Source organism: Diplotaxodon limnothrissa, linkage group LG12 (assembly GCF_057381915.1).
Source record: "Diplotaxodon limnothrissa isolate DT_005_m linkage group LG12, D_limnothrissa_male_GT1.1, whole genome shotgun sequence".
Lineage (NCBI taxonomy): Eukaryota > Metazoa > Chordata > Actinopteri > Cichliformes > Cichlidae > Diplotaxodon > Diplotaxodon limnothrissa.
The window spans coordinates 1,350,686-1,360,500 of record NC_140607.1 but is presented as its reverse complement, the minus strand read 5'-3'; positions in this window follow the sequence as shown (position 1 = coordinate 1,360,500).

Sequence of the window (9,815 nt, the reverse complement as noted above, 5' to 3'; positions counted from 1 at the left end):
TAATTAGATTATAGTTTATTGCAATAGCAAGTTGTGCCTTGTTCTCAGATAGACAGCAAGTGGAGAGTGATATATGAAATGATGGAAGGAAGAAGAGAAGCAAAGAGTGATTCACAGGCAGAGCCGAGTTTATGTCACAGTTTTTCGTTGCCTTATGGTTCCAAGCGCTGTCACCAATCTTTGCATTTTGTTATTATCTCATGACACTTGTTTAATCAGCTACCATCTCTCCTGTGGACTTTTTAATGTCTACAGTCTCAGATCAACACAGCCCTGCCCTTCCCATATTAGATTCTTGATGAATGTGTGTTGTTGTTATTCAGCATGGTTCAATGTGCCCCTTTTTAACTTTGAGCACCCGCCCCTTTAAACCTCTCTGCACGGCCCTGGTGATGGTATTTGAAGTTTACACAGAAACATTCTCGCATGAAAATATCTTAAAAGTTTATTTTGTGACGCAGACAGAGTAATATTTCAAACTCTGCCACTCTGTGTTCCTCCGCCACTGCCTCGTTTGAGTTTTGGACGAAATGCATTCTGGGATATTGCATTTCGTCATTTCGAGCTGATTGGAGACCAGAACAGCCAATCAGATTTTTTCGCATCCAAGTCTGTGATTGGCTGGTTTTGTGGCACAAATATAACGGTGTAGAGAAAGAGTTGAATGCGAAATGTTGAAAGCGCGAGCGACACATTGCGAGCGAGCGCAAATGCAAAAACTGAGCGAGAGGGGCTGCTGTTGTGTGTGTGGATAATAACAAACACGGAAATACAGTTTTTGCACGCAGGAATGAACTCTGTTCACTCAAATTCAGCTTTTCTGCGCTCAAAATAAATTTCTCCTCAAAATACAACACTTGTACCTGCAAACTTTTTTTACGTGTGCTCAGAACAGTGGCACAAAAATAACGGCATACTCACAGACACTATCTTAGTCGACTGCTGCCTCTGAACATATCAGGTGTTATTAGTACTGTGTGCTGCTCAGTAACATTTAACATTATTTACTGTTACTTTTGAATATGTTGGGTGGTGCTGTGCTTTCCCTACTCTGTTGTCTTTTGCTTGTGTTTTGAAGCAGATTTTCAGTGTCTTTTCTCTCTGCTCCTCTAGTTTTCTCTCCTTCTGTTAAGTTTCTTTCTTACTTTCTTTTCTTTCCTGTCCTCGGTCCTGTCTGTTCTTATTGTAATAACTGAAAACAAAAAAATTCTAATAAAAATCTAATAAGCTATGACCTTAAAGTGGACCAGTATAGCAAAAGCCATAATGGTCCAATTGGGAAAGTAAGTGTTGGGCATTTTTCTTGGCCTTCAGACAATAAAGCTACTGTTGCTACACTACCTGACAGGACAGGAAATAAGTACCACCTATTAGATCCCAGTTCTTTTGTATTCTTTACGGCCAAAACAGACACGGCTCAAAGTGGTCTTTTACTTAAAAAATGATCTTTAATTTTACATTTTCCTGAACACACGAACACACAAGCTCAGGTCTCAAGCAGAAAAAGGAAGCCAGGTTATTTATGTACTTCTCGACGTCACACCACACTTTAAGTTTCGATCAAACACTCTGCTTAGTTTGCACGCAGTTTCCTGTCCGTACTTTTAGCTCAAACTCAAAGCTGGCCCTCTCTTATACCTAAACCAATATAATCAGCAAATAAGATTCAAAATACATATTTCAAAACTCAACACACCTCAGTGTGCTTGGGGCCGTATAGTAACATGGGCGAAAGTTCTGTGACATCATTTGTATGTGACACACAAAACACAACAATGGAGGACTTGGTCAGCATACCTGCTGCTACACCGATGGAAAGCCTCTGGACCTTTTCGTTGGACCAGTGTTGGTTTTGCAGGAGGCATTTCCTTCTTTGTAGGGTTTCATAAATTGCATGTCTGTAAAGGAGTCGCTTTCATGAGTTGTTTGGTGATGCTAGTGACTTGCCAGTTGGCGGCATGGAGTCTGTTGGCATCACATTTTCATTTAGTCACCTTCTGGAAACACCTCCCACCTTGGCTTGTCTTACAACACAGTGGATAACCAAAGAATGTGGCTGGGCGGCAGCTGATAACACAGCGCTAACTTCATGTCTTGAAAGACAAAATCTATCAGCAGACTGTGAATTGCAGGCTGAGCACCTGATAAAGACAACAGCTGGATGAGACAAGGTTACTGTTTATACCTCCTCATTTGTGCGTCTCTGTCTTTCATTTTGCCTTCAGTAACTGAAAAGTATTCTTTACTGGGCTGAGAGATTACTGACTTGGTCACTGAAGAATATCCAGTTTTATTCGAGAACGTCTTAGTTGGCTTTTGCAGTATGTGGATAATTATCCCTTTGTGCAACAAAAGCATTATATACTTAGTTTTGCAGCAATAGTCTGGATTTGAGACTTCGTGCACTTCAGAACACACTCTACTACTTCTATCTTCATCAGTACAACCTGGTTAAACTGTGAGACTGCCGTCACCAAGTCTGAGAGATTAATAATTAGTAGGTGGTACTCACAGGGATCATTGTTTTGGAGGAAAAGTCATATGATCCACAGATTGCCGCTTTTAGATTGGTTAGCTCCTGCTATCACCACATCCTCCATGTGAAAGCTGTGGGGAAAATTGGGGTTAACTGCATGAGTTGATGGCCAGCTTCATGTTTATTCTGATGCAAATCCTAACAGAGTGACAGACTGGCTGCAGCTGCCAGCCAGAGCTGTCACCCTACAGCCTCAAGTTAGTAATTAAAATCAAACTTGAACCCAAATCAGTGTGTTAAGGTCTACTTCCTTATGCTTCATTTCTTACAATGCTGGACCTAACAATGATCAACTTCCTCCTGTTAGCAAGTAAATCTGAAATAAATCTATTACTAAAGCAAACATAACAAAATATGACCTTACATGAGAGTGACTTTCCCTTATTTTGTGACACTAGACATCTCTGCCTGTTTCAGCAGTCACATCCTCCGCCTCACATTAGCTTGTTTACCTGTTAGGACTGCGGGTACAACCCAGTACTACAGCACAATGATGCTAGCTGTTACTTCAGTTAGCATGGGGAGGAAACATTTCCACAAATCTTAACTCACATTACTCATTACTGATAGCAGTTGCTGTAAGCTAACTGGATAATTAAACTAGCTTACATACAAAACAAACCTCATTAAAAAAATTCACATATATAACAGTCTGCACTCCTGACTGATATTTTGAGGAGAGCAGTGCTATTCAGGCAATAGTTGCCTCAACAGTACTAACAATAGCTGCACTTTGAGGCAACTATTGTTGTGATTTAGTGCTACACAAATCAAATTGAATTGAATTTAACTTTTTACTTTTTACTTTCCCTCCAGATCTGATGTAAATATAGAGGACAGTCATTTTCCTCCTTTCCAGAGGATGGAGGAAACAGAGCTACATTCATTTTCAAAAGTAATATACTAAATGAGATGATGAGAAAAGTTCGTATATGCAGATTCAAGAACTTCCCAACTACCGTGATTATAGATCAACAAAGTCAAAATGTACACGGTGCATCAGGTTATATCGCGTATAAAGCAGGAATGTGATCATGTGAGTCACATTTAGTTTATTACAAGCATACGACTAAAACCTTTTAATGTCTCATACTGTATTGTGAAGATGGCAGCAGGATGTTGTGTGATTCAGAGCTGTTGTTGTACCCAAACACAGGAGTGCGTTTCTATTTCCAGCTCATTCAGTACAAGCGTCTTAAAAACCTGCATAGTTTCAAAATGATGTCGTCTACTGTGCATAAGGCTATTTCCATGGTTATGGTTACATTTTTATTCAACGTTTTATTTTGGTGTAACAGTCTTCTAATGTTAGACAGTTACAAAATGCTAAATACGTTTAGCATTGTTGCCGTCCCAAACACACAAATCATGTGTTTCTGCACAGAGTACAGATCAGAAATAGTTCCAGTAAATCTTATAAACATTTACAAAACTGCGAGAAAAACATGACTTTATTATATATATTTTCAAAGAAGACAGCTGATACTTTAATGTATATTCCAACATTGTGTGAATCAAAAGAGAAATCTTTACATTTGCTGTTTGGACTCTGAGTGTGATTATCAAACACTGATTCAAAGACTTCAGTGCGCCGTGTTTGTGAAAAAGCTCCCTGGTGCGGCTGCAGTGCTTTCAGGCACAGACACCGAAATATTTAAATAAGTTATGTTCTAGCACGTTACATAAAACACACGTCAGGTCCTGCATGGCTTTGTTAGTTTAGTGTACCTGTCATTGATCAGCAGCACTGAGTCTATTGTTGTATTTACACAGGAATAAATAATAGTTTTACGAAGTGTTAGCTTAGTGTTTGGTTTATCTGAGGTTAAACGTGTAATTAGATACCAGTTAACATCCTGATAACAGACGCACTACATGACAACGAGCATTTCATTTCCAGTTCATTCCAGGTCAAACAAACATCAGAAAAGCAGACAATGACCCTCAGTCTGACACAAGCTCTGACATTATCCATAAAAATAACACTAATCCCCTCTAAATAATCCTAATCCTGTTCAAAGAAAGAAAAAAGGCAACATAAATCCTTGGATAAAGATACATCTGTCAGTGGGGAATGGGGGTGCAGCTATTTAAACAGAGCTGCTATGTAAGTGCATGCATACCACACAGTGTAGAACAATTGGGTGAACAGCTCCCTCATGGCCCATATTCAACCTGGAAGCCATGTGGCACAACAAAGGCTGTTCGTCCTGCTGCCGACCTCCCCTCGCTCTCCCAGCAGCACATTGTTAACACTCAGCGGGTCTCTGTATTGACTTTGTGACCCCACTGTCTGCTGGTGGTGGAGCTGTTTCTTTTTCTTCACAGATTAGCATCTCTAAAGGGAGAAACAGGGGGGCTGTCCAACTTCAGCCAGATTAGAAGCTTCTTGTCAGTTTCAACTCAATCTGCTAAACAACAAACAACGCTGACTGTGGTAGTAAGAGTAAAATCAGGGGAGTTACACCTGATCCCACAGCAGATAGCTGTCCGCTTAGCCAGCCCACACATCAGTTTCACATGCAGCTTCTGTGTTTCTTACATTTAAATGTTACAGTGTTGCTGAATGAGCTTGTGAGAGGCTTTGACAAACACATTTCATTATTACCTGCTAAACAGTTTGTGTTGTTTTTGAATAGTTTGGACTTCTTTACTAAAGACAAAGCAGGACTCTGATGACATAAAGGACTAACTAAAGGATCTGCTGCTGTCCTCCCACAGAGCCACCTCTCCTTCACACCGCATCACTATGGTTGCATGTTTTTGATCATTGTTATTTAGGGGTGAGGACCGGTTTCTCAGTCAAGGCTTATATTCATATTTCAGACTTGATAAGCTAATAAACGTCTTATAATATAACGTCAGTAAATGCAGACAGAGGCTGAGAGGGCTGTCCCTTTGGTGAGGGATGCATGCTTGTGTAACACAGCGAGCAGGTGATCTGACAGGGAGAAGCACAGCTCACTCCTTCTCAGTAAGTGGACACTCATCCACTGGTCAAGTGATGACTTGATAGTAATGCTTGTGGTAATTGAGGAACAGCAATTTTATTCTGCAGTATGTTATTGTGCAGCTACAGCAGATGGTTATTCATGAGGTTTGCCATCAGATATGGAACAATTCAGTCAACCAAAGGTTTCTTTCAAATATTGGTCTATGAAGTTTTACTTCAGCGGTGACTTTAATGTAATATATCAGGTTTGACAAACGAACCGAGGGACACCTGCCGCATTAAGGTTAGACATGAGGACACTTGCCCGTGAGTCCTTGTGTCTACGGCCGTGGCAGATTAAATACAGTCAATTCACCACATGGATGTAATTCTGCTGCTATTTCAGTCTCTCTGTTACAAATTCTTAAAGTGTTCTTACAAAGTAACCAAAGAGAGTATTAGATGAGACGTCTGTGAGCTTTATGACACAAGGAAAAAACTTTTTAAAAGCCGTGTCTGTTACACTTTCTTGGTGTATTCAGTTCCTACTGACCTGCCGTCCTCTCTCTAACTGTCAGTTCAGCCTCAGTGTTGCAGGCCTTTTATAGCCTGGCTCTGAAGAAGAAAACTGACGAGTCGGTGCAGGACTGACGGATGACCAAACTGTTGTCCTTGTCGGCAGTGATAAATGGCTCTGTTTGAAATTGTTGAGGTGGGGCCCAGAGCTGTTTGATGAACCAGAAAATGAAATGATTGCTATTGGGCATCTACTGACTGGACTGCTGGTGACACTCTTCCATCCTCCCAAAGGTTAATTGGACTTGAACCCAGAAAATCAAGAGGTTAAGCAGGGTCAGCGTGACAGCAGGTCCTTCTGGGAACAGACCTCTCAAATGTTTGCTAATCAGATTTGTTTAGGGGCTTTCCTTATGATGATGCCTCCATGTGAATCTTTGTTGTGGGTGCACTACACTGCAGTATTGATTCTCACATAATAACATTATCTTCAGCGACTGCAGGGGGTCAGTTATATTCACTTGTTTGCAGTCTGGAAAAACACAGCTTCCCTGCTGCTTTGCTGATATTTCTATTGGTGTTCAGTGATCATCTATTGATGTCTGTGTGTGCGGCTCCTACTTTACTGATGAATCTCTTAATGTGTAGTTCACAGGTGGTTGTGTGTGTATTGAGCATGGTATAATGATTGCACACCATAATCATACAATTATTAACACATGTTGAAATAATTAAATAGGAAATAGTTCTGATTTACTGATAGATGCCTCAGGTCTTCTTCACTGAGCTCTGCTCAGAGCACATGGGCTTCACACGCATTCATATTATGTTACGAGAAAAACGACATCTCAGTCGATGTTCACCGCGTCTCTTCTTCTGTGGTGTCCTCACAGCAGACTGAACAGCGGTGGCATCCTTACCTACAGCAGTAACAGCGTGGGTCAGAGGTATATGGCAGCACATGCCACTGTAGCACACTTTTATTGCCACTATTTGAAGTGTTCCTTGTTTTTTAGCAGTTGCAGTAAGATAGCACGGCCACTAGATGACACCATGAGATAACCACTTTTTTTAATTTTTAAATTTATTTTCTAAAATTTCACAGCTTGTGTAACAGCAACACTTGGATTTGTGATAATCCTGAAGGTGGGATGTCTGCGGCTGTGTTGGTTCGATTTCCAGCGTCCTCCAGTCTGCATGTTCACGTGTGCTTTGGCAAGACACTGAACTCCAAATTGCCACCATTGTGTAATAGATAAAGAAGTTAAGAGTAAAGCACTTTGTGAATGTGACTTTGAGTGATGAATAATACCAGAAAAGCACTGTATTAATGTAATTACCATAGTTTTGTGTGATACATGGGCATAAAACCAAAGCTAGCATTATAGGACTTTATACCTGCTGCTGATACGTGTTTGCTGTATGTGCGACACACTGTGTGAAAGACAAGTCGGGCTGCTCTTGTATGTCGGTGGCTGCGCATCAAGTGTCTCCTCTATGAAAATACGCCCCGTTTGTCTTTACATGCTGCACAAATAAGTCCAGGAAAAAGTGACTTTGTATCCACCCGACTGGCACATGTTCCAGACACGTAGCAAACCAGGCAAGAGGAAGAAAATAATAAAAAGCCGTCATCCTTCTTTTTCAGATTTAATGTGACAAAGACCACCGTGACTTAAATCAGCGTCCACATTCATCTCCTGCAGCTCATGAATGCAGCCTGCAGCACGGCAGCATTTCTTTAGAAGACAAACACAAAAGTGGGATTGCATTAAATAAACAGACACAAATGTAGCCGTGCATAAGACGACCTGCTGAACCCTGCAGCCGGCTACAGCCCTCTGTAGCTTTCTGAACTGTGTGGCAGTCAGGTTCATTTTTATCGTGCTGAAATAGAGAACCGAAAAAGGGCTGTATCTGACAAATGTCTCAATCGTGGAAATTAAAGCAACGTATTTATGCAGGAATCTGTGCACACAGGGTGCTTCAGGCATTTAAGCTCTCCCAATCCCTTTTCCATTCTCTGAATGCTGCATATAAAGCAATCCATTAGTCTTAGCTCTGCCAGAGATTTTAAGTGGACACCTGTCCATTAAGACCATCGTTTTAGCAGTAGCTCATCTCTCAAATTATTTGCCCTGAATTAAATTCTCCCAAATGTAATGGAATTCATTTTTATAGTATTTTCTCCCCATTTTTGCCATTCACAAATGTCCTTGTTTTATCACTTTAAAAGAAGAAGCTTCTGCTTCATATTAATATTTTGTTCCGTGAGGCTTAAGTCAAGCGATGCACAGTGGCTGTCTTGTATTTGCACAAGCCAAATATGATGGGAATATTCTCAGTCCGAGTACACACACGTTAAAAAAGAAACACAGCAGGCTTATCCACTGTACACGGATTCTTGCAAAGCTGAATTTATATAGAAATTCACAGTAACTCCATATGTTGAGCACAAATTTGACATTTCTCCAGCCGTGTTTCAGCATCCACATGTAAAAATAACGTTCTCATCCTGAAGCAGCCGGCTTTTCAGCTTTGCTGCAATTTCCTTCAAATTGTTGAATTACACGAGTTATTTCTGTATGTTGTTATTTTCAGAATAAACTGAAGCATTTAGGAATTCGAACGTCAAATTATTTGTGAATTTGGGCCGTATGTGTGCTGGTTTTAACCACAAATATCTGTGGAAGAATTTTGATCGATGATAAGCCCAATTTTCATCTTTATATTTTTGGAGGGGTTATACTGTAGTAATCAAGGATTTATGTGTGACAAAAATTCAGTTTAACACATTTCCAATAAAAACTGTCAGCTATAAACATCTTTGACTTTAAATTTAAATTTCTCTTTGATAAAAATGCAAAACAAGATTTGGCCCGACGGACTGTCAGGCTGAGAATCTGTCGGTGAAGTGACATAAAACCAGGGACGAAAAACACCGAACAATCATTTGCAGCATTATTTTTTCAGTAAGGTTGTAAATCATCTGTAATAATGAAAGACGTGAAATGATGAAGGAAGACTCGAGACAAAGTTGTATGTTTCTGTATATTTGTGTTTGTACACATGCGCAGATCGGTTGACTCTTTGCATATTAATCAGTGATAAAACATACTGTAGGCTCGGACGGCCTCATCTCCACAGTGCCGGTGTCGCCTTACCAGGGTCTAAATCAGGAAGGAGTGGCTGTGGCTGTGATAAGATCGAAGACCTGCTGGTTTCTCTTCTCTCAGCAGGGTTTTCCTTTGAGCACATTATGGCAATGAGTTTGAGGCTTAAAGGGCCGGTGTGTTAGCCCTGTGCCAGAGGCATAAGCCCCAGTCATCCTATCAAGCCTGAAATTAATTAAACAAAGCCCAGCATCAATCACGAGAGTGCAACACAGCAATGAATATTAGGGGGAAAGGGTATTGTTTTTTTCTCTTTGGTTTAATGAGTGCACTATTTGAGGTGAGAAGCTGCTCATATTAATATGTTTTTACAGCTTGTGTGTCCAACTACAACTGCATGAAAGCAGCATTACAATTTCATTGTACTACTGTACTATGTATGACTGTGCAATGACAATAAAGAGTTATCTTATCTTATCTTATCTTATCTTATTTTGAGCCCATCTTTGTGCCGTTTGTAAAATGCTTAAAAATACTTTTTTTTACCTGTATACTCTGCTTAGATATAAATAAATTCTCTCTCCCACTTAAGAGATATTTGTTATAATGTAAGCAGTATGAAAAACAAATATAGCAAAAAAGAAGAATAGTGAACACAGCCAAAAGTGATATAGCCTTGTGTAGATCACACTTGTAATTAAATAAATGAAAGGAAAAG